The sequence below is a fragment of the Phalacrocorax aristotelis genome, chromosome 3 (genome assembly GCF_949628215.1).
Source record: "Phalacrocorax aristotelis chromosome 3, bGulAri2.1, whole genome shotgun sequence".
Classification (NCBI taxonomy): domain Eukaryota; kingdom Metazoa; phylum Chordata; class Aves; order Suliformes; family Phalacrocoracidae; genus Phalacrocorax; species Phalacrocorax aristotelis.
In genome coordinates this window covers 108,933,044-108,956,233 of record NC_134278.1, presented here as the reverse complement: position 1 = coordinate 108,956,233, position 23,190 = coordinate 108,933,044, and the positions used below count along the sequence as shown (strand labels likewise).

The following is a 23,190-nucleotide window of genomic DNA, read 5'->3' as shown; positions in this document are numbered from 1 at the left end:
CATTTTAACTACAGTTCATTTCCAGGGAGCAATTTCTACTGTTTTAAAACCAGTCTGTACATGTTGTACCTAAAAGCAAATTAAGAACATTTAAAGAAGGGAAGTAGCATATGTATATTTCCAGAAAAACCAGCCATTTCAGCAGAAAACACTGCCTGACAGTAAATACTTAACCATAAGCAGCCTGGCAGCAGAGCAGAGACGTTACATGGCATGCTGGTGCATCTCAAAAAAATTAACCTGACTGATAAAAACTAAATCAAGGATCTTACTTTCATTTGTGATTGCAGGCAGTGTCAGAGGCTAAATCCTTCTTGGCTTGAAAAATAAATTTGAAAAAGTCAAGCGGAACTTTTACTAATCTAGCAACAGATAGCCCACAAGTTTTCATGACTTTGAGGTAACATAACAAAAATAATTCTAAATTATCTTTTAAAATGCCTTCCATATGATTCTGCACAAACAGATAGTACTGTCCGACTAATATTTGTTGAAGCACTCCTGTCAGGCTTACAACATCCCAATTGCACCTGTTTTATAACTTACTGACACTTCTTTTATCCATAACAAGGGTGCAACGCCTACCTGAGACTTGATCCACTCGCTTCTTTCTTTGATGTTCCTCACTCTGCGCCAGGGGTCACAGTGCTGGCAGACATGCCATGGGGTATGAATGATTTAAAGCAACAGGTGAAAGTCTTTAAATGAGTGTATTTACCACCACCTTCCAAGGACTCTGCATCAGCTATGCTTGATCATATTCCATGAGTGTTCTCAGATGCACTTTCCATTGTGTTGCTGTTTAGTGGCACGGTCATATTTCATGTAAGTTAGCTATTTTGTGAATTTCACATGCTCATCTTGTAAAGCTGGTCTAGTGTGAATGGTCAGTCTCCCAGGCTTTCATCAGTCGATAAGGGACAGATGCACTTGAGTGTTTAGCAAACTAATAATATTTCCTACATTTCACATGAAACTATTGCTGCCTGCATCTCATCTACTTAAACTTTAACACGCATCTCTGCTGCCTCCTCTCACAGCAAGAGTCTGAAATGGCTCCTATGCCTTAAACAACTTGCTGTTTTCAAGATGATTCTACCTTCCTTCCTTCCTTCAAATCTTTTTCTTAAAGACCACTTATTCTAGAGCTATTTTATTCCACAAAGCTTTGAAAGCTTAGCACCCCCTGAGGCATGGCATGGCCTTTAGCTAGAATTCTGGCACCAGGCTCTGGTCAGATACTCTTCCTCTGCACAACTGCAAATTAGAAGAATCCCCACTCTTATCTTCAACTCCTTCCCAAGATGCTACGATTGCATGACAGCTGTAATGACTGCAAACCTAATTGTGAAAAGAAAAGCTGAACCAAAACAAAAAATCACGCCCGAACAGATCAAATGCAAAAACTGCAAAGTCCCCTAATGCAAGGAAAAAATACTGAGGAGTATAAAGTGGAAAGAATGTCATTAGAGGTCATCTGTAAATATTGTCCTGTTCACTAAAGTAACAAACACAGAAGCAACTGTGAGAATATGCACATCTGATCTCGCAGTCTTTCAGTACTGAAAATTTATGTATTCAGCTAGGAATCCAAAATTCTTTCTTTTCCCTCTTGCTCCCCCTTCATTTATCTCATAGCAAAATAAATGTACTTATCACGTAAAGTAAAGATTAAACAAAGATCATACTTTTGGGCATTAATTATTCCCAGATTAGAGACAGTAGTCAGGATTTCCTTGCTAGGCGGCGTGATATTTACTGTACATAGAACAGAGAGACTGGGTCCTAATATTTATCAGAGAAGGCAGTGATGATAAACAGCTAGAGAATAGATCAGGAATTAGGAGACCTCAGTTCTAATCCAGGCTATACCACTATTTAGTCATGATGTTGACCAGAATACTTCACAACTCAATGCCTCTCTTCCCACTACAATGTGTTTCTACTATGTAGAATTTTAAATGTTATAAATATTCCTTTAATAGTTCCAGTAGTCTCAAAAAAGATGATGGGATCACTCAAATGTATCCTTGAGTTCATGGCAACATCTTGTGGCACGTCAACGATTTAACATTTTCGTGTTTGAATTTCCTAGATTACATTTAAAAATAAATATTTTCAATAAAAATAAATACTTTGAATAAAAATAAATATTTCAAATAAAAATAAATAATTAAAAGTTGCAAAACTTAAGCACGCCCTCTTGGCTTCAGACTCCATTTGCAGATTGATAATGATCAGCACCTATAAATCCTCACGGGCAGTGAAACACTGGAAGGGAGAGAGAACATTTTCAACAATAGCTGATGTCTGCATCAGCAACAAAAACAGTCTGAGCACTGGCATCAAGGAGCATTTGATGTGAACAAAGTGACATCTTGTTTCATCAAAGGTTAATGAGTACAGCAGCTCTGTCAGCAATACATTAAGACAGCGGTGTCACTGTTCTTCATATTGGTGAGGTCAAGGCAGGCTGCAAGTATCACCATTTGCAGATTTGTCAGGGTTTCTTTTCCCTCCTGGTTCAGTAAGTTTAATGTGACAACGTAGTATTTCCCCATAAGCAACTCTTCAGGCTGTTTTTCTGCAGAGTAAAAATATCTTTGTAAGCCTGGTACTTGTGCTGACTGGAAAACTAGAGGCTTTTCTCAGTAAATTTAGTTTGGTTAAGTAGAAAGCAAAACAGAAAATGTTAATGACTTTTTTTTTTTTACCATTTCACTTGGTTTTCGGTTTTCTGATAAAAACATTTTGATGGAATTTTTTTGTAGAAAATGCGATATTGCTCAGTTAAAGACTTTCTTTTCAAACAAAATTTTCATGTAAAACTTTGTTTAATTATTTAGCCATAATTGCCCATTAAAATAAGTGAAAAATGTATTTAGAAGCATCGACAGGGAGACACAGAAACAGCAGCAGTGAAATGCTGTATAGTCAAAGTTCAGCACTGCACAAATTCTGCTGGTAGATCCAGTACCACTGGGCAGTGCTCAAAGATATTACAACTGGCTTCTGAGCTGATAGAATCTTCTGTCAGTGTCTCATGAAATTATTATGTGGCTAAACAAGAACCTGACTCCAGAACAGATTAAATGAGGACTTGGTGTATGAGTAAGGCTCTGGGGTCTGGACCTTAGATGCAACAGCACTTGCCATGTTCTGTCATCCAAGTTTGTAACAAACAGCAGCTCATTTCTCTGCTATGTAATACCTTATCTTTCTCTAACCATGGGCAGGATACGGATGACACTTCGTCGTCTCACATGGCATCAGCTTCCAGGATCAATGACTGAAGCCAAGGACAGGAAACTTCTTTCTGCCTAGGAGCTGCCTGGGTGAGGTAAAAGTCTTCGTAGCCTTTCGCAAGTCAGTAGTGTTACGTGGCATTTACTATGCTAGCATTTTATGAGTTGTGCTCACATTGTTGCTGAAAGTGCTTCTGAGTCCTGCTGCTACTAGCAAGTTGTGGCTATTTTCAAAGGCTTCAGTTCTCCCTCCTCTGAGGACTGAATAAGTCATTTAGAACAGTTCATTTCTATGAGCTTGCTTGTTTGATGGTTGCACTTAATGATCCTAGAGGTCTTTTCCAACCTTAATAATTCTATGATTCTATGTTTTACACAGCCAAACTTCCAGCTCTTTCAGTCTCTAGCTAGACAAACCTTAACAGCTTATTGCACAAAGGTCTTATTTAGATCATTATGTACCTGTTTTTCACAAGGCAACCTGTACTTTATAGAAGAATTATAGAAATAGTGATTCAAATGGAGCTCAGGAGGCCTTGTAGTCATCGGGTATTCTTAATGCCATTCCTGACAGGGACTTGCATAATCCTGTTTTAAAAAACACGTAATGACGGAGGCCCTGCCTGTTCCCTGCACTATCCATTCAACCTTTGCATAAGAAAGGTTCCCTCTCTCCCATAAAATATCTACCTTACCTCTTTCTTGGTGCACATACTTGACTTCCTCACCACGAACATGGAAAACAGATTATTCCTCTCCATTCTGTGGCCCCTTATAAGGCTAGTCTTATATCCTTTTGTCTTCTCTGGATAACTCAACACCACATGGAACCAGGAATCCTATATATAACTTCTGTTTTCTTTGTAGCAAGTAGTTGTACTGAATCAGATTATGCAGTGATGAAGATTTTAGCTGGTACCTCACCTGCTATATTCATGCACAAAGCGCTCCCATTTGTGTTGTAAAATTTATTCTTTCACTCTTTGGCTAGCATCCTGTCCCATTTGCTAAGGATAAAGATAGCTTTCGGTTTGGACATACTATTTTGACAAGTCTATTCTCTGGTTTTCAAAGCAAATGGAATGAAGGCAGGCCTGACTTTTGCCCTGGTTTCCTAAAGATATGAAACCTACACAGTCATGCTACACAAGACTTTGCCCACTCATCCCACCCCCGTAGCAACTTCTGATCCTGTAGGTCAGTGTCAGCCTGATTTGACAGGAATGAAGAGTTCAAAGACTGAGTTTCTGCAAGACTGGGGAGAGGGAGCAGGGGGAGGAAAGGCAACCAACCAAGAACAGAGACTATCTAAATCAGAATAAGCTGACAACATATCAGACATCCAGAATCCTTTTAGGAGAGACACTTACAAAGTGTCTGTTTTGCAGGGCAGGTTTCACTTAAGAGCTTGACTAGCCTAGAGCACATATTGGGCTTCCTGGTTCCAGAATTCCTGGATCCATTTGCACTAACCTGGCAAATAAGTTTGCCATGGTACGAAATTCTCAGTGAATAGGGTTATTATTTGTTTGTGTGAGGCACCATTCATCAGAAGATCTGAAAGCATGTGACAAAGGAGGCCTTGAGCATTACCTCTGTTTTATGAATTGAAGAACAGAGAGAGGATGCACCTTGCCTGAGGTCAACAGATCAATGGTGAATCCAGGTGTCCCTCAAGCAGTTGTCAATGTTGCTTCAGGTGCACCTCAAATAGAATCAGGTAACTTTTATTTTACTATCCTATTTTTTCCACTATAGACTTGACACTCACTTGGAACAGTTGCCTAAGCTACTTTTATTTTTACCTGACAGACATGAACCAACAGAAAATAGCCTGTTCTTGGAGAAAATGGCACATCCTCAGATTTTTAAAGGTGTGTTCAAGTGAGCATACAAATGCTGAGGCATGCCAATGCACAAGTTAGTTGCTTTTGAAAATTAAGTTATCTGTGTCTTTGAGTTAAAGGGAGTTGCAGAGACACCTCCAACCACACAGCCTTGTGCAGTTTGAAGGCAGAAACTGTTGCTGAAATCTGGGTTGCGTTTACTACAACTGTCCAGAGAAGTATCATTTGCTCCCACTTCAAAATCAGGTAACCTCTGTGTATTCATAATTTCATCATATAATTTTCTTACCCTTAAGTACATTCGAGAAGATTATGTAGCCTTAAGTCTTGTGTTCAGCTATCCTAAATAAATCTGTTCCATAATCAATGGCTAGCCACAAGCAGTTTCTAAAGTCAACCTGCCTGAAAGTCTCTCACACTGAAAATCAAATTTTTGGAGGATCTACAGTAATTTTATCAGAATCTGTTTTATTATTCCAGACAAATCCACTCAGTCTTAATGACCAAGGGTAAAACCACAAAACAGTGTTCCCTCTACTAAATATTAGGAACAATTATTCATTTGAACTAAGACTTCCAACAGCAATTTTATGCCAATAACTAAATAAGTGGGGTGCTAAAAGCACTGAAGCCCAACGATGTCCCTAAGACATCAGGAAGGGGGAAAAAAGCTAGCTCTTACCACACAACTGCATTTAAAACTGAATTATCCAACAGCCTCCCTCACCACTGCAAGTGGTCCTTCTCATCTCTTCATTTCACCAATACAGATTTGAAGAACTTTAAAATAATTCAGGAGACAGCCATGGAAAAGAGTTTTAAATCTAGTTACAGATACTTCATTCTGGCCATATCAAAATCTTGACACGCCTGTGCCTTCAGCAGCCCAGGTATAAAAGTGCTAATATTAGGATCACTCCTCCAAGCCCCAGTGAGGCAGGTGGCCCTTCTCTCCAAGTCAGGCATTAATCACTGTGACTGGCAGGCCTAGATGTCCAAGCAGCATCCTGACTCTAAGTGGATGCTGCATCACAGCTATTCTAAATATATTTTAGGCTTATGGACTTGGTTATTTCTGTTTAGACATTTCTATTTGACTTTTGGTTTGGGGGTTTAGGGTTTTTTTTCCCTCCATTGTAGTTTTGGGCATTGCTTCAGTGAAACACTTTAGCAAATGTTTAATTTTTATCATGCAAGTAACCAAGACATCTTCTACAAAGCAGGGCTTCTGCAAAGCACAATCTTTTTCCACCTTAAATGCAAAGAGAATTTAACCATGTTCTTATGCCTTGTCCTGACCTGAAAACCTTGTGCTAGTGATGGAAGCAGAGCTATCGGTGGCAGTCATGTTTCCAATACTGCTGTATCACTGGAACTCACACCTGATCTAGAAAAGTCCTTTATTCACAATCCCCATTCGACTTCTGTGCCCTCTGCTAAAGGGCATCACTAGTAGTTTTGAAAAGGACACTTCCCTTTTAGAAAACTGGAGCAGTTTTCAATCACACACAGTTTTAAAACCAGTACAAATATACCAGAAAGAAGAAAAAGGAGAAAATTAAGATTTGCTTTCTGTTAGAGGAATCTCTAATGTAATGTAATGCCTCCTAAAATTAAGGATTGTACCAGACACGGACAAGAACAATATCCTGAAAATGACAGCACACAACAAGTATCTGTTTTGACTTGTAATATACATAAATGCTCTGATTTCAATAGAGAACATACACTGTTAATTAGGTCTGAGTTGAAAGTAATATCCAACACTGCAGGGATTAGAGCAAAGTCTGAGCATGCACTTACACCGAGGGTGATTTTAGTGAGGTTATTTGTGAGTTAAAATTAATGAAAGGAGAGAAAGAGCCAATGGAATGTGAATGGAAACTGAATTATTTAATTAGCCCAAGTAATTTTTAGATGTATAATCAGTTTCAGAGCCTAACATTTATTGCTTTCAATGGTTAATTAAAACACTACTTGGGATGTTAAGGATTATGTGTGTACTTGAATGAAAGTAAGAATTCAGGATTTGGATTACTACTTTGATCATTTAGGCTATGGCATCATAGCCTTATATGCACATATCCAAATGGGATGGCTCACACGAGTAAGGTTAGTCATGTGCATGTGTGGTGGCCACAGCCTTCACAAATACAGCAGGAAACTTCAGGACTGGAAGCATAAGTCTGCATGTTTGGCTTGAGAGGGACTCCAGGCTGGGAATTATTACAAATCAAATAATCTGTCAATCATGCATAGAGATGGTGTTGCCAAATGCTGGGTTATACACATTTGCAAATTTGTGCTTCTAATGTGCATGATAGATGTGCCACACACCTTTTATTTGCAAGCTTGGGTACCACTCATAAAACCATCTGATTTCAGCAAATCAGTGTAGTGTTATCTAAAAGGAGGTGCACAAACTACAGAAGCCTTTATGTCAAATCTTTTGCCTGCTTTCATAGAGCGAAAAAGTTATAGTCAGTTTAAAAATTCAGTTGATCCACAGATAGTAAGTTCCACAAAACTATAAGGTAAACATATACTACATAAACCATGCATGTAGCACCCACAGCATCAAAACATCCACTAAAATGCAGGCGTAATGTGTCTACTTTCTGGTCTAGTAACTGTCCATTTTCCATATATGCAGGTCACAGACACTTTCTTTAAAATATTAACATTGGTTTCCAAAGTAAAATCTTAGATTATGTGATTCAGAACAATCAGAATGTAACCAGTTACATCCTTAACTTTTCGGTGAGCTCTGTTCCAGAATTTCAGATATCAGAAAGATCATAGCACAATATAATGTGCCGTGTAGGAGACTCTCCTACGTGGCACATTACATTGTATTATGATGTGTGCTATGTAGGAGATTTTCACATTACATTGTGCTGTGATCTGCGCTATGTAGGAGAGTATCAAACTCTCCTACATCCATGCTATCTAGACATCACTAGCCTGTATACACAGACCCCTAAAATAATGAGTAACTGTGCATTAAGATATCTTAATCTGCCTTCCTAGCAATAAGCAAACCAGTCTTTTCATTAGCAGTCTTCACCTTCTCAGTTCTTTATCCTCAATTTGAGCAGATACAGCTATATCCCATGTACCCACAAAGACTATAAAATAATGAAATGTAGTATGGTTCCTTAAGTCCACCTCATGCGTCCCTAGATTTACCTCTGTATACGAGAAATGGACAAAACCCAATCTCTGTAAAGTTTTTTTTAAGTGCCAGTTTAAAGTGACAGGACAAGGAAGATAAATTTTCTAGTTGCCCCATCAAGATAACAATAAAATATTTGGGTTCTTATTTACCCTGGATTCATCTATGTTGCAGATCATGCTGCACATTCACAGACTGGGTCAGAGCATTTTAAATACAAATGACACAAAATAGAGGCCAAACAGTAAGACTGTCTAGTCACCATGCATGTACAAGCTCAATATATTCCTCTCAGATGGGTGAATCCTGAATGAGAATAAATATGCACAAAGAAAATACAAGAATGCACAAAGGTAACAATAGCCCACAGAAATGCACAGTGGGTGTTAGAAAGCCATCTGATCTTGCTTCTAGGTCTGGTTGTGACTTTGAATGCTGAATTATATAGACACTAAAGATGCTTTACCAATATTACATTTCCATGTGAATCCTTTCACAATATATGAGAGGGAGTACTATATTTCTAGTTCTCTTTGAAACACTGATGGGATACAAAGCTTGTAAATTGTGCACAATGAGGCCAAGGACAACCTGAGATGGTAATTTTGTCTGTAGGGTGCTTGAAGGGAAAGGGCAATTGGTCAAATTCAGTGACTGTAGTTTCCAAGGTATGAGTTTGCTCACACTTCTTCATCTCAAGAAAAGTCAGCATCACCAAGGAAACTTTCATCTCACACACTCATGGGATGCTCTTTTATGAAATAACATGCTGTTAGGAGAATTTAGGACCAAAGTCTGATTTGCTGCTTATCTTACACACTATAGTTGAACTCTGGGTTTTACTGTAGTGGTGCTGGCTGGCTGTCCATATTGTCTGCCTCTTGTCAGAAGTTTTCACTATGACACGTTCTGGGACAGGTTCATCTTGCTTGCACAGAGCTTATCATTAACAACTGAGTCCTGACCCATGATGAAGGGTCTGAGTGCTACCTATCATAAGAGTCAAAAATGTCTGGGTGCCATTCCTTTACTATTGACTTGCTGTGAAGGATCAGCCAAATTACTTTAGTTCTTCTAAAAATGGGGTAAATACCACACCATTTTCAGAGTAATGATAATTACTTGTTTGATACTCCACATTTTAGACTGGTGAAGTAGTCAGAGAAACCAATTCTTATTAAAAGACAGACTTTTCTTCCTCTGTGGACACCAAAGAAAAGAAATGCTGACCAGAGGACAGAAGACAGACAGATTATTTAGACAAAACAGGTATACCCAAATAAGCAAGGCTTCATGAAATCTGGTCTTGACTACTTCAGGAAATAATCAAAATAGTTTTTGAACCATAGGAAATCACCTTTGAGAGTATACAGAGGACAGGGAAGAAAAACAAAAAAAGAAAAAAAAAGAAAAAAAAGAAAAAAAAAAAAAAGAAAAGAAAAGAAAAGAAAAGAAAAGAAAAGAAAAGAAAAGAAAAGAAAAGAAAAGAAAAGAAAAGAAAAGAAAAGAAAAGAAAAGAAAAGAAAAGAAAAGAAAAGAAAAGAAAGAGAAGAGAAGAGAAGAGAAGAGAAGAAAAGAAAAGAAAAGAAAAGAAAAGAAAAGAAAAGAAAAGAAAAGAAAAGAAAAGAAAAGAAAAGAAAAGAAAAGAAAAGAAAAGAAAAGAAAAGAAAAGAAAAGAAAAGAAAAGAAAAGAAAAGAAAAGAAAAGAAAAGAAAAGAGAAAAGAAAAGAAGGGGAAGGAATCACAGAATGATTGATGAAATCAGAAACCACTCTTAAGTCCTGGAAAGGTTCTGGAGCAAATGATTAAGCGAACAATCTTCAACTACTGGAAAATAACAGGGATAAAAAGAACTAGAAAAAACCATGGCAAGCCAGTCTAATTTCCTTCTTTGATGGATTAATAGGTTTAGTAGATAACAGGAGAGTGGTAGACATATTTCAGCCTGAATAAGACTTGACATGTCATACATAACTTTAACAAAATTAATGAAAGAAATAGTTTAAATATAAACACCACAGAGCATGTTCGCAACTGACTGAAGATCATCTATCGGTGATTCACTGCCAAAACAATTCCTACAGAGGAACAGGAATCTAAAGTATCGTTGAAGTATTCATCCTGGAAATAATTCTTACTTAATGAATGATTTGAACAATGGAGTACAACAGGCAAAAAGCGTGCAGATAGCAATCAAGTAGTGAGATACTACAAGCATAGGTTCAGGGCCTAATCATATCCTCCAGGGCTCTTGAATAGTATGGAAATAGCGGAATGCAATAAGGTGATAAAACACTATAGAACAATCAATATGTCCAAAACTAGAAGATGAAATTCAGTAAAAGTAACTTTAAAGTATTACACTTAGAAAGGAGAAAACAAATCACAGGTTTCCACAGAAGAACAGCCAGTGAAGAACAGAAAAACAAACACAAACTAAATGGGAGCATATAATGTGACAGTTTAAAACCAAACTTCTTCATCTTACTCAGGTCCTGAAGGGAGTGCTGTAGGACACAAGCATTGCGGCAAGACCTCAACTCGTGCATCATATCATCAAAACCACACCAAATAACTTGACATATATTCATGTACAGAGATTCCCTTTAGAGTGACTTGTTCACTTGTGTTTGCTTGGGAGCCAGCCTGGTACCGGCCTTGCTGGGCTCCAGGTGCTCGTGCAGCAAAAGCACTAACAATGGCAACTCTGGTCACTTACACTGTGCCCCAGTGAGGAAAACCGCCCAAATATTTAGCTTTGATTTAGGAGCTGGGAAGTGGAAGATTGTAAGTTCCACCAGTTAAACATGAATGAAAACTAAATTGTGGTGCCAAAACAAACCTGAACGGAGGGGGTCCTGGTCTCCAAATCTTGTCTATGGGCATCTTCAATGCCACTGCTAATGGCAAAGAAAAAGCCGCTTCTGTTAAAGTAATTGAGGATTACTGTTCACCCCACAACTGCACAATCAGCATCACACCATGATTTATAATTGGTCAAGCAGATTTTTAAAAAGCTACAATGAGTTGCCTTTCTACAACACGGACAGTAGAAATTTCTCATGAACACTGCCTCAGCAGTTTTAGCAAGGGGGAATCTGGGGCTCAGAGAAGTTTCTAAGCTAATGCAAGTTAGGCTAGTAACGTCACAACAAAATGACCAGCTCCTGTGCCAAATGCAGCTCTTGCTATCCCTGCTAAGCTGAACCATCAGAATCAGACACCACTGGTGTTCATCATGAAGGCAGCCACTATGACAGCTGGCAGAGCAGTAAATGCTGCGCACTTCCCTCCTCACATTAATTCCTTCCTTATTTCTCCTCCTCAGAGACCGGTATCATTGACTCTGTAGACAAGCTGCTTTTTAACTGTAAGATAACTAGTGAGAGAAACACAGCAGCATCCTTTTCCCTACAGGCAATTCTAAGCAACTGTGTTAAAGGCAATTGCAAATTGGTGGGCAAATGATATATATAGTATTGACAGTCTGTTGGCCACCCATAGGTTCAGAGCTGTATACACAGTATACAAAACACCTCCAGCCCTCCACAGACAAGAAGGTATAATGTCAGCATATTGCATGAGAAAGCACTTCCCATCCCCACCTGGCATGAAAGCATAGACTAAAAAAAGATAACCAAGATACCCAGCAGGGCATATATAAAGAAAACTTTTCTACAACAATTAAATTCACTCAACTAAAGGCCCATTTGACTCTCTGAGGGGAAAAAAGCTAACAAAAAAAAAAAAAACCACCTAAAAAAACAACAAAGCAAACTTACTACACAATTAGGCTTTGTTTTCTCTGTTTGGACATTCAATCTGTCCTCACATCATCCTTGAAACCTTGTTTACAATGAAGACAGGTTACAATGGAGCAAGTGAGATAAAAGCTGATGACAGACAAGGTCCAGAAAGGATTTTTATAAGCTGGAATTAATTTTATCTAGGAAATCAGTGAAGAATCACTCTGCAAAATAATTCAAACCATACATATATTTTTTCAAACATTCTTCAATGTTTTGGAATAAAGGGAATAAAATTGGGCATTCATACAACTAAATTGAAATTCTAGTCAGAAGTTAGAGGAGTACTCAAAAATTATTTATTCTGCTATTTACTGAATAATTTACTGAATTGCCATGGATATGCATTGCCATGTGGCAGGAGAAGAGCCAAGGCAACACAGGCTGACTGGAGGTTTGAACACAGGGCTGCTTGTGAGACCACATGTGAGAAATATAAGTTACACTACGTTTTGCTTTGGCATCTAACAAACTTGTCTGAGTGAATGTACCTGCCAAAAATTACATTAGTAACAAGGTATCTTGTGTCTGTGCCAACACATTTCCCTTCAAACATAGAAATAACTTACCCCACGTGTCTGGCCTTCACTGATGTCTTGAAAGTCGAGACATATCTGTTGCAAATTAATCTGAGTTTTTGCTTTGGATGAAGGGACCAGTCTGCTGACTTGGTGGGATTTGGAGCACATAAGAGGAGAGGCTGAGAGAACAGGGTTTTTTCAGTCTCAAGAAGAGAAGGTGAAGGGAGATCTTATGATTTTCTTCATCTATGTAATGGGCACTTTTAAAGAAGACAGAGCCAAACTTCTGGAGGTGCAGAGTGAAAGGAAAAAGGCAATAGACGGAGGCTGCAGCCAAGGAAATTCCAATTAGATGTTAGGAATTTTTTTTTCCTCTGTCAGAGTGGTAACAGACTGGAACAGGCACCTGCGGGGGGCCAAGAGTTGTCCATCCTTGGAGATGCTCAAAACCTGACAGGACACAGACCTGAGCAAGCCAAGTTATCTTTGAAGTTGGATCTAACTTCAAGGTTAGACCTGCTCTAAGCATGGCTGTTGGACCAGGCAGCCTCCAGAGAGCCCTTCCAGGCTGAATTATTCCCTGGGCCTCAAAGAGAGGTGCTGTGAGGGTGCTGTCTTAGACAAGCATCTCACAAGAAAACAGGTTTGATCTTAACAGCAGCAACACCAAAAAAAGGGTAACCTTTTAGATACTTCTTTCTCTGGGCTCCATATGCCAGAAGGGTATTAAGCACTATTGGGTTGAAGATTTGCCCCAGAATTTGTGGTATATGCTGTCAATGTACAAAAATATTCTTTAGTTTTACTTTCTCCAATGGGAGTTGTTCCTTTATGGGGTGTTACCTCAGAGGAGGAAACACTTCACAGGAAAAGGAACATGCAGGTCTTGGTTTTTTTCCTTGTACTAACAGATGCCCCCTCTTTATGCTTGCACTGGAATAGATTAACTCCAAGTTGAGTTTTTTGTTTGTTTGTTTGATTTTGTTTTTAACACCCCTGAAAGCTTCCTAGTGTTAGAACTAAAATCAAGCAAACAAACAGAAAACCCAAATAGGATCTGAGCTTGATGTTATATTTGCACCCAGCATCTGCAATCTGATCTGGACAAAACAGGGGGTTTGTTTAGAATTAGTTTGGATTCTAAACAAGCAAATGAAGAGTTGGAAGATACTCTAAAAGCACACATAAACAATGCATTAAATAGACACTGTGCTAGACTTTGAGATCTTGCTCTAACATCCAGTTCTGCATGAATACCCTAAAGGACCTTGGTCAAGACATATTGGGTTTCTCTGCCTCACTTCTCCCCCATAGAAAAGAAGTTGATACCACCTTTTTGCCTCTCTCTGCCTTTCTAAATACACAGGACTGAAAGGAAAAGAGGTCTGTCCTATTACAGCATGAACCACAATGCATTCAAGATATCAAAAACCTGAAAATACTGCTAACATATGATGAACAGAAACAGAAAGAAAGAAAAAGAGCAAGCACTCCCTTGCAAATATATTCTTGATTTTGCTTAACTGAAAAGCTGGTGACTCTTGGACAGAAAAGGCTTTTCTCACACCCTTATGCAGCAGTTAATTGTGCCATCCAGATTGTGTCCATGAGCACACAATAAAGGTCTCCTTCCTCTGGGATAGCTTCTTTTCAAGAAACAATTCCCACCTTTCATCGAGATGCAGATTTAAAAACACAATCCCATAGGACCTGTGTGAGGAACCTGATAGAATCTAAGCTGGTGGCACTGAGAGCCAGAAACCTGACACACAAGGACAGGGCATGGTCTTGTGTGGAGCCACATCATCAGTTTGCCTCATCACAGTTTGCATAGGTCTGCAGAGCTGGCTTTGGATTCTTATGCCTTAAGATACCTCATGCAGATAAGACTTTGCAGAGTGTAAATGTAAGCACTTAAATAAATGTGAAAGGCAGAGCAGGCACATTATGGAAGTTTCCTCAATGATGGTTTGGCTTCCAGTGTTGCTCTTGAGAACATTCTTACTCAGGCCTTCAGACGAAGAGGTTCCCCCATCTCCCCTCAAAGCAAGCCTTCTTGCCTTTGTCTGTACATTCCTAGACATTTTATAATCCAAGCTCTGACACATGCTATCTGGAATCAATGGCCACAGAAAAGGCCTGCCTGCCAACGTGTCCTGACTAACGTAAGAGAACAAATCCTCTATTGTTGCCCAAGCGCCATATGTCAATACAATAAAATCCCTGTCTTCTGTACTCAAGGTTACATTTGTTTATGATTACAATGTTTATTTCTTGCTGTGAGACTATAACTATGCATGCTCTTTCTTCTGTTAAAATACATTTTTCCACCCCCACCCTGTCAATCCTTTTCCCGCCCCCCACCCACTTCTCAACGCGTAGCCAGAGGAGAAAAATTCTCTTGTGTGTACGTAAAGTAATATCATGTTTCTTCTTTATAAGTATTAATAATTGGATTATAATGGCATGCCTGCAGTGACAACATCTAAGTACAAAAATGTATTTAAGTACAGTGTGAACACCTATATACTTTTTGTTGGGCTGGGATGTTACCAAAAGGACCACAAAGATCAGGAGACTCATGTTTCATCCCAGTTTCTCCCACTTGCCCTACAATTCTAGAGCAAGTCTCTTTTTCTGCTTATGCCTTCCAACCCGAGGCAGAAAATACTGCATAATATCTTTTCCCCAAGTGCTCTAATCAGTGTAGATTAAGATGTCTATCGTGCTCCAAAGTTTGCAGTGTGCCAGCCTTTCCACTTAAAGGACAGTCTCTGTCCAGGAGACCGCCACTGCTTTCAGGTTTCCCTCATGGAAGAGTCATTTTACAATTTGGTGGCACTCACCAGCGCCTTGCATACAGGCACACCAGAGGAAGCTGCTGAAACCTTCCTCCATTGCCTGCTCTGCCCAGCCCTTGGACCAGCTCCTGTCCTTGGGCCACTCTTCACTGAGAGAGAGGATGCAGCTGCAATCTCACTGCTTACTAAGCACCATTTTCCGTTAAATAACACAATGCTGTAATACAAACTTGAGGCAAATCAGCCTCCCCAGTGCATGCAACAGACTTAATCCTGTAAGAAGTGCTCTCTAGTGCAATCAGCTGCTCCAGAAAGGATGCAGGATGCAGTACTGTCAACACCTGTACCAGTGAAAATCTTCCCTCCATTAGACTCTTGCCAGGGCAATAATAAAGATTTTTCTGCAGTTTCCCATGGGAGTGATAAGTCTCACCTCCCTGGAGTGGTTTTTGATAAAAGTCTGACTGGGGTCAGGATGAATGAAGGTAGCCGCCAGGTTCCACCCACTCTCACAATATATACTTTGTCTAATGTGCTGCAGAGCAATACGATCTACAATATATCTAAAATAAATATTTGGCTAGTTAAGTAATTATGCTGAAAGGTTCCCTTATCTTTATTATACCAGAAAGAAATGCATAAATCACCTGATGTTATATCTCTGAAGAAATTTCCTCTAACTGGGGCACCCGAAAGTGATTTTCAGTTTATGAGTTGGAGGGGAGGGAGGGAGGAAGGAACGAGGAAGGAAGGAACGAGGAAGGAAGGAACGAGGAAGGAAGGAACGAGGAAGGAAGGAACGAGGAAGGAAGGCAGATTTAAAAACAAACAAACAATCCCCAAAAATAAAACAAAACAAATACTCCCCAAACAGGCAACGACATTAATTTTTTGCTGATGCTACAAAATTTTCTAACAGGTCAAATGCAGCTGCGTGTAAAAAGACAGGTACACTGTAGCTCTGAGGGATCTTTTAATAAAGATAACACCTTTACTAGAAAGGGACAAAGTTCATCATTTCCTGTTAAAGATGTCCACACAATACCAGTGCAACTTAAATAATTGTAGCTAAATATTGACTGACTGTGGAACAGCTTTCAGGGTTCATTCCTGAACTCTGCACATGTAACACAAGACTGCACCACACCAACTGTCAGCCACGAGTCTTTGTGCAGAAGCAGGATAAAATTATGAGTCCTTGTCTGCCTTGGCTTTTTCTGCCTCCTTTTACAAGAAAAAGTTGAATTGCAGTTTAAAAGAAAGACACTACTCTGTTGGTAATTTATTTGGATATGGGTAAGAAAATACTCAGCAGCTACATTTCTATTTTTCCTGCCTATCTCTTGACATAAAACTTACTAACTGACGAGGTAGGGCAGGTAGAAACAAAAGACAACACAGAAACACAAAAGACTGACCCGAACAACTCAAAGGCTTTGTGTGTAATAAAATATTCAACATTTGCTTTTAGAAACGTTAAAGTCCTGAGTGGCTAGGGAACTGTGGCTTACGCAGGTATCATTATTAATTTGCACCACCTTGGCTGACAACTTTGTCCTGATCTTGCAAGTTAAATTCACATCTAGAAAAACATGAACCTAGAGAGATAAGAAGGGATATGAATATAGACTTACAATAGGTTGGAATACATAACCTTGTTGGACTAGGAAACAAAACAAGCAGCATGGCACACTAGGCATGGATCTTTCAGTTCCTAGTCACAAACAGCAAGATCTCCAGCCTGGCTTTCCCACTTCCACATATCATTGTTTTTCCTGTTGTCTGGTCTTCTGATTTTTCAAAACTGTCTTTGAAATTAGTGCTTTTCAGTACTCATTTATTACTTAAATGTAGGCTATTTCTGCTAATGCTTTTTTTGCTCTCAACTGACATTTCTTTATCACCTTATCATCCGCCCTTAGCCATCCTATCTTACATCCTTCTGTTTTGCCTTGCACAGGTTTGCAGTTTCCATATTGGATCATTCTGCCTTCTGTTATTTATTTTTCACAATGAGGCAAACTGACAGTCAAAAATTTGGCTAGTTTTGAGTTACAATCAAATTTCATTTCTATTTACATTTTTAATTTGTTTTGGGGTTTGTTTTGTTTTGTTTGTTTTTCATTCAATATACTCTTGGACTCCAGTGTCATACAAATCATTGAAATAACTGTAAAATACACAATTATTACAGTCAGAATCTGTTCTGTTGCATAAATTTGGAGATTACATGACTATCATTTTCCAAGTCAATGCTGAGCAAAGTATAAGGAAGCGGTATTCTAACACAGTTTTGAACTATCAGATATTTGGGCAATAGTCCCTTTTGTTAGTATTGTGGCTGGTCAGAAGTGTTAGAAGAACATGATTTTGTAGCTATTACTGAAAAGTGGTGAAAAAAGCAGACTATGCAATCTTGCTTATACCTTAAAGAGCTCCAGTGGAATTAGCCAGTGCAACAGAAGGGCAAATAATGCACACAATACACACAAATTAAGACCAGAGATACAGGTAATAGGCAATATCAAATCAAGCATCAAGTCACAGCACATAGGCAGAGAAGTGGGTCAGAGATATTTGTAGCCCATTTATTCATAAACTGTACTGTCCCTGAAACATGGAAACATGGGTAAAAGATCAGTACAAATAATTGGAGATTAAAAGCATGGCTTTGTTTTGAACAGAACTTCCTCTGTTGAATTTCAGTACATTCATATGACCATATCTGAAATTACCAAGGCCTGTTCTAGTTCCCAAAACATAACCTTTCTGTAAGTATGTGCAGTACATCAAAGCTGTGGACAGGAAAATGGTGCCATTGAAGGGGATTTCAATGTATATGTAAGGATTGTTCTCATATTAAAAAAAGAGAATAATTAATTTCAAAAGCTAGAGGAAAAAAGTCCTTTTAGTTTTCCAACATGATCTAAGAGGCACCCTCCAACCCTCATTAGACCACACTCAGGGGCATATAACTGCAGGCCATTTACAAAATCACTGAGTCAGGAGTTTCATTACAAAAGAAACATTGGAACTGAAAATAATTAGTTTATGGACTTAATTCAAAAATTTCCAAACCCCTTTACAGTGGAAAAAATTTGTTTGGGAATGTATTAACCAAGAATATGAGATTCCTCACCTTGCCTTTTTTGTGCAGGTGACATACAACCTTTGGATAACAATTTGGAAAGTCTCATAGATCATTTATTCGTAGTGCACTGTCAGGAGGAGTTGAGGATGCTCTTAATAAGATGGAAATTTATTGGCACTTAATAAGAGTGCTTGTCTTAGTTTATCCCACTCCAGCCAAGAACCGAGGTAAACATCTCAAGATACAAAATATCTAATGTTCCTAACAACAGCATGTAGGATGCCGAACCCCGAGGAAACAGTCTGATTGTTGGTGACTTTGCCAAGCGGGAGAAAAAGAAAAGAGACATTTGAAGGTTCATATTAAAATATCTCACATCACACAGTAGTCACTTGCTCTGCTTACCTTCCTGTTATAATTAATAAATGTACAACTGTTTTGAGGTTGCAGAATGTACAACAATTCAACACAGCAAATAATTATGAAACAATTACAAAGGCAAAGACCACAATAAAAAAAGTAAGGGTAACTCTATTCCTGGCTGTTCCAGAGCCACAATTTTAATGTCTATACTCAGTCTGTTCCTCAAACACTCACGTATTTGACAAATCTTTTGGGAATTTATAGAGCTGATGGATCATTATTTTCTGATGTTGAAACAATTGATTATTTTCTCCGTATAAATGTACTGTTGCTACACAGTTCTTGCCAACATCTTAGAAGGCATAATACATACTAAAACAGATTAGCATTTGCAGTGTTGTTAGTTTATTAAGAATGACTTTCTGAAGTTTAGAGAACTGCAATGATTTCCACAAAATTGTCCTGCACGTAACAAAGGAGAAATCTGTAGAGACTAAATGGAAGAAGGGCCAAGTTGTATTATAATTGACCTCACAGTAAACCAGTCCTCTGATTTAAGGTCAATTATTTCAGATTTGTACTCCATGCAGCTAAATACCTGGAAATGATAAAATACAGAAACTAAGCAAGTCTTACCTAAAGGATTTGTTCTCGGTTTTGAAAACACGTGTACTTTAAGACGTACAGGTATGACTAGCTTAGATTACTTCCGTTTGTAGAATAAAATACACTTTTCACTGATGTACCAATCATATTTTTCAGGTACCAAATGAGAGAAGGTTTGAGAGGGAAACAGTCCAGCTGTTATGAATAGTTATGGAATAATTCACTCCCAAAGTTCAAAAGCCTTGGATTAAATTTCAAAGGTAGGTACTGAAACTGTTCCCAATATATATTCATGACTGGAAAAGAAAAGTTTTGCTTTCACTTGTCAACATCTGTGCTTCACTAATGCAACCTGCAACCTCAGCCTACGTGTTTGAGGCAAAGTTGGATCTCCTATATGAGTACTAAAGAGAAAAAAAAAAGTAATTGCTTACTTAATATCACCAGGATTAACAGCAAATCAAAGAATAAACTGAGCCTCCATTTCGGCTATGTTCCATTCAGTTGGAAAATAAACCAAATTCTTGTTATTGTTTAAATGGCCTTTTATACAGAATACATTACATGCAATTCCTGATTCTGCATGAGGCAAAGCAGGTGTTTCTCGTAGAATATAGAAGAGCTCCTACCACCAGAATTCAAGCACAGATGTAAATGATCAAATAAAAATTTGATCAATCTATTCTCAAGGCATTAATACTTTTCTCAAACAGGACTTTGTTGCTTATATAATCGAATGGCATGCTTCAGCATAAGCAGGCCCAATATGAGCTTTCACATCTTAGTAGTAATTCTAAGTATGCTTCATCCAACCTCCTAAAATACATAAGCTGTCAAACACATTGGGCCTGTTTCAGTTAAACACTCGCCTAGTAATTTTATTTCCCCATATTGCAAAAACAGGTTTGCTTTGCAAAAATTTAATCGCAGCAGAGTTGCCCACAAAACTACACCCACCGTGCTCTACTCCATATTCCCACGCTTTTTAATATTTGTCATATTTCATCTTTTAATGCAGTCCTAATGAGAGCATATTGGAACACCACAGAATCAGGCTTGTAAGAATGCAGTCTTGAAATAAAACATGGAACAGAAGGAGCATTGTGTTACAGCCTCTGTTAATGTTTTAATGGTTGAGAGATTTCCAACATGTTGGCAGTGTCAGGACAAACCAATTTAATAAATTATTAACACTAATCAAACATTTTTATGATGGCAGTCAAAACTTCCTTGGCAGTTAAGGTTAATTCTGTTGAAGTTTGACAAAGATGTTACTGTTTGATGGAAACCGCATTTAAAACTACAGCCTCCTTCAAATCAAAACCTTGCAGTGTAATGAGAAGAAATGGTTAAGCAACATGTCTCAAAGTACATAAAGAAACAGTGAAGGCAGGGCTACGGCCTCCATCAGCAGCACTAGAGCTGATGAATGGTAGTGAAACATAAATTGATTATGGCGTATATAATATGCCTGCCACTACTTGGGAAAGGCTAGAGAGAGACTGTTATCATCAGGAGGAGATAAAGCTCAGGCTGTCAAGGGGAGAGTGCTAAATCAATATACAAATAAAATCTAGGAATTCCAGGCACTTGACAAGAAGGGTAGAGAAGAAAATAAAGAATCCTGCCAGTTTTGATGTATTAAACTTTGAAGAAAAGGTATTTTAAAACATCCATTCATTCAAAAGGCACTAACAATAACAATGCCAGACAACACCACATTCTCCCTTCAACTCCTCCGGCCCTGCCAGCTAGCTGAAATCCAGCACAGCAGAAGCTAATGAGGGGTATGGATTAACAATACAATGTTTCTCAGGCTTCTCTTGGGCCTCCCCTGGGGCACCCGGAGTCTATACATCATCAATCTACTGCAAATTGATGTAGTCAGCCTGTGACAAGGGTCAGGTTTCCAGGACCAGCTACCAGGCATGATCTAGTCATTTTGAGTTATCAAGACAAAACTCTGTTCTGCTGAGCTCTGGCCATATAAAATCCAGTTCCCCAGGCCTTCACAGTGAGCTGAAAGCAAACCATAGAGCCCTCTCTGTTCTCTTCTATACCCACTGAGAAACCAGCTCACCTTTCTGAAGTGATGCTGCTGTTACTATTTTACTCTCTCTTACAGATGATGCCATCACAGAAACTTCAGGCTTAGAAGCAAGAAAAGCATATACTAACCCATCAGTTTATTATTATTATTAATAATTAATATTCTTGTTTTTGTATGCTAATTATTTCAATCACATAAAAATAGCAACAAGAAAAACATACATATTTGTTTTCATTATATGAGAGCAATGAAGAAGGGAAAATGTGCTCACTGATGCAGGTTTCTAAATAAGAAATAAGTTCTATTGGAGTACCAAAACCTTTTGTTCACCCACAATATTTTTCCTAAATAATCACACATAGGATCTTGCTTTTATCCAACATCTCATGTGCCACAGTTTTTCCAAACATGCTGTGGATTAGTTTGATACATACATATTTGTGCTGCCATCCCCTTAGCTTAGTTCAAGTTGGTGGATATCCATGCAAGTTTGGTGGCAAGCAGGCCTTGGCTCACAGCACTGCAGCTTTGTGAGCTGCATTGAAATGCATCCGTTCAGATGGAAAGAGACACAAGAAACCAAGTACACAACAGACTGAGAAGTGTTCTGTCAATAAGATACATGCAGCCCAAACTAAAGTAATTTTAAATCACTAAAAAGGTGCCTGTTACTTTCAATGGTTTTGATGGCATCCACCCTTCTACAGAAACTGCAGCAGGTAAGATTTACATAGTATCTATCGGTTTAGCACCAGCTAAACTTACAATTAGTGGTTCTTCCTGAAGGTAACTTTAATTCTTCTGAGGCAGATCAAAAGCTATGAAAAAAGCCAAGCTACCATATAGAAAAAAAAAAAAATATTTGATTTTTGGATCCCAGCTACCTAAAATATGGCAGATTTCTGAGGCATCCAATATACTCAAGTTAACTTTAAATATTCACGGCTACTTGTGGTCCAACACAGGTGTGAACTATGAGTAGAGAACAGGCTTTTTTATTCATGAAGGTACTTAAATGACATTCAGTGTATTTGTTATTTATAATATTTCTATGACCATATCCCATTAATAAATTTTGGAATGTCTATATTCAAAAAAGTATCCTTGCAAACGTTACTTAGACATTTATTAACAAAAACCAAACCCTCAAATTAATTTTGTTTCATCCGCTCCAAATGGACAACAAGCTTTGAAAAGCAGGCAAGAGAACTGAGCAAGTCACTTGTGGTATGAACATCTGATGAACATTTGCTTATATTTATTCATGCAAGCATTCTGGAATTTTTGTCATGGATGGTCTTCCAAACACAACGTCATGCATATGAATGTGCATGAAAAGCAAATAAAAAGATGCACTAATACATTTGAAGTAACTTTGTGGCTTTTATCTGATGAATGCTTGTGAATACTTTGTTATATTATTCACTCATTTTTTTTTCACACTGCCAGCAAACTTCTACAGGGGAAAAGAAAACCTCTGAATTGCCAGGCAACCTCAGTTCTCATTTTCCACTAGCCACTTTGGGCAATGATGTGTCTTGAGTAAGTTTCTAAAACATAACTACATGTATGTGTTCAAAAATTAGGCTTGTACTCGAGAAGTTTCCCTGATCTCTCATGATGAGCTCCTGCCACTGGACTAGCCAGTGATGACAAATTTTTCTCATTATTATACTAGTGAACTT

At 38.4% G+C, this 23,190-nt stretch overlaps 1 long non-coding RNA gene across 4 annotated transcripts in view; it reads left to right on the top strand.

The window, feature by feature from the left end:
- Positions 1-4,498: 4,498 nt before the first annotated feature.
- LOC142055277 (uncharacterized) overlaps positions 4,499-23,190 on the top strand; it is a 32,915-nt gene continuing 14,223 nt past the window's right edge. For 2 of the 4 annotated variants that reach the window (XR_012659867.1, XR_012659866.1), the window contains exons 1-4: positions 4,499-4,965; positions 5,058-5,129; positions 5,212-5,338; positions 19,612-19,715. This is a non-coding gene — a long non-coding RNA (uncharacterized LOC142055277). Of the gene's footprint in view, positions 4,966-5,057; positions 5,130-5,211; positions 5,339-19,611; positions 19,716-21,580; positions 22,854-23,190 lie in introns of those variants that run through there. The other 2 variants (XR_012659868.1, XR_012659869.1) reach the window with 2 other exon arrangements.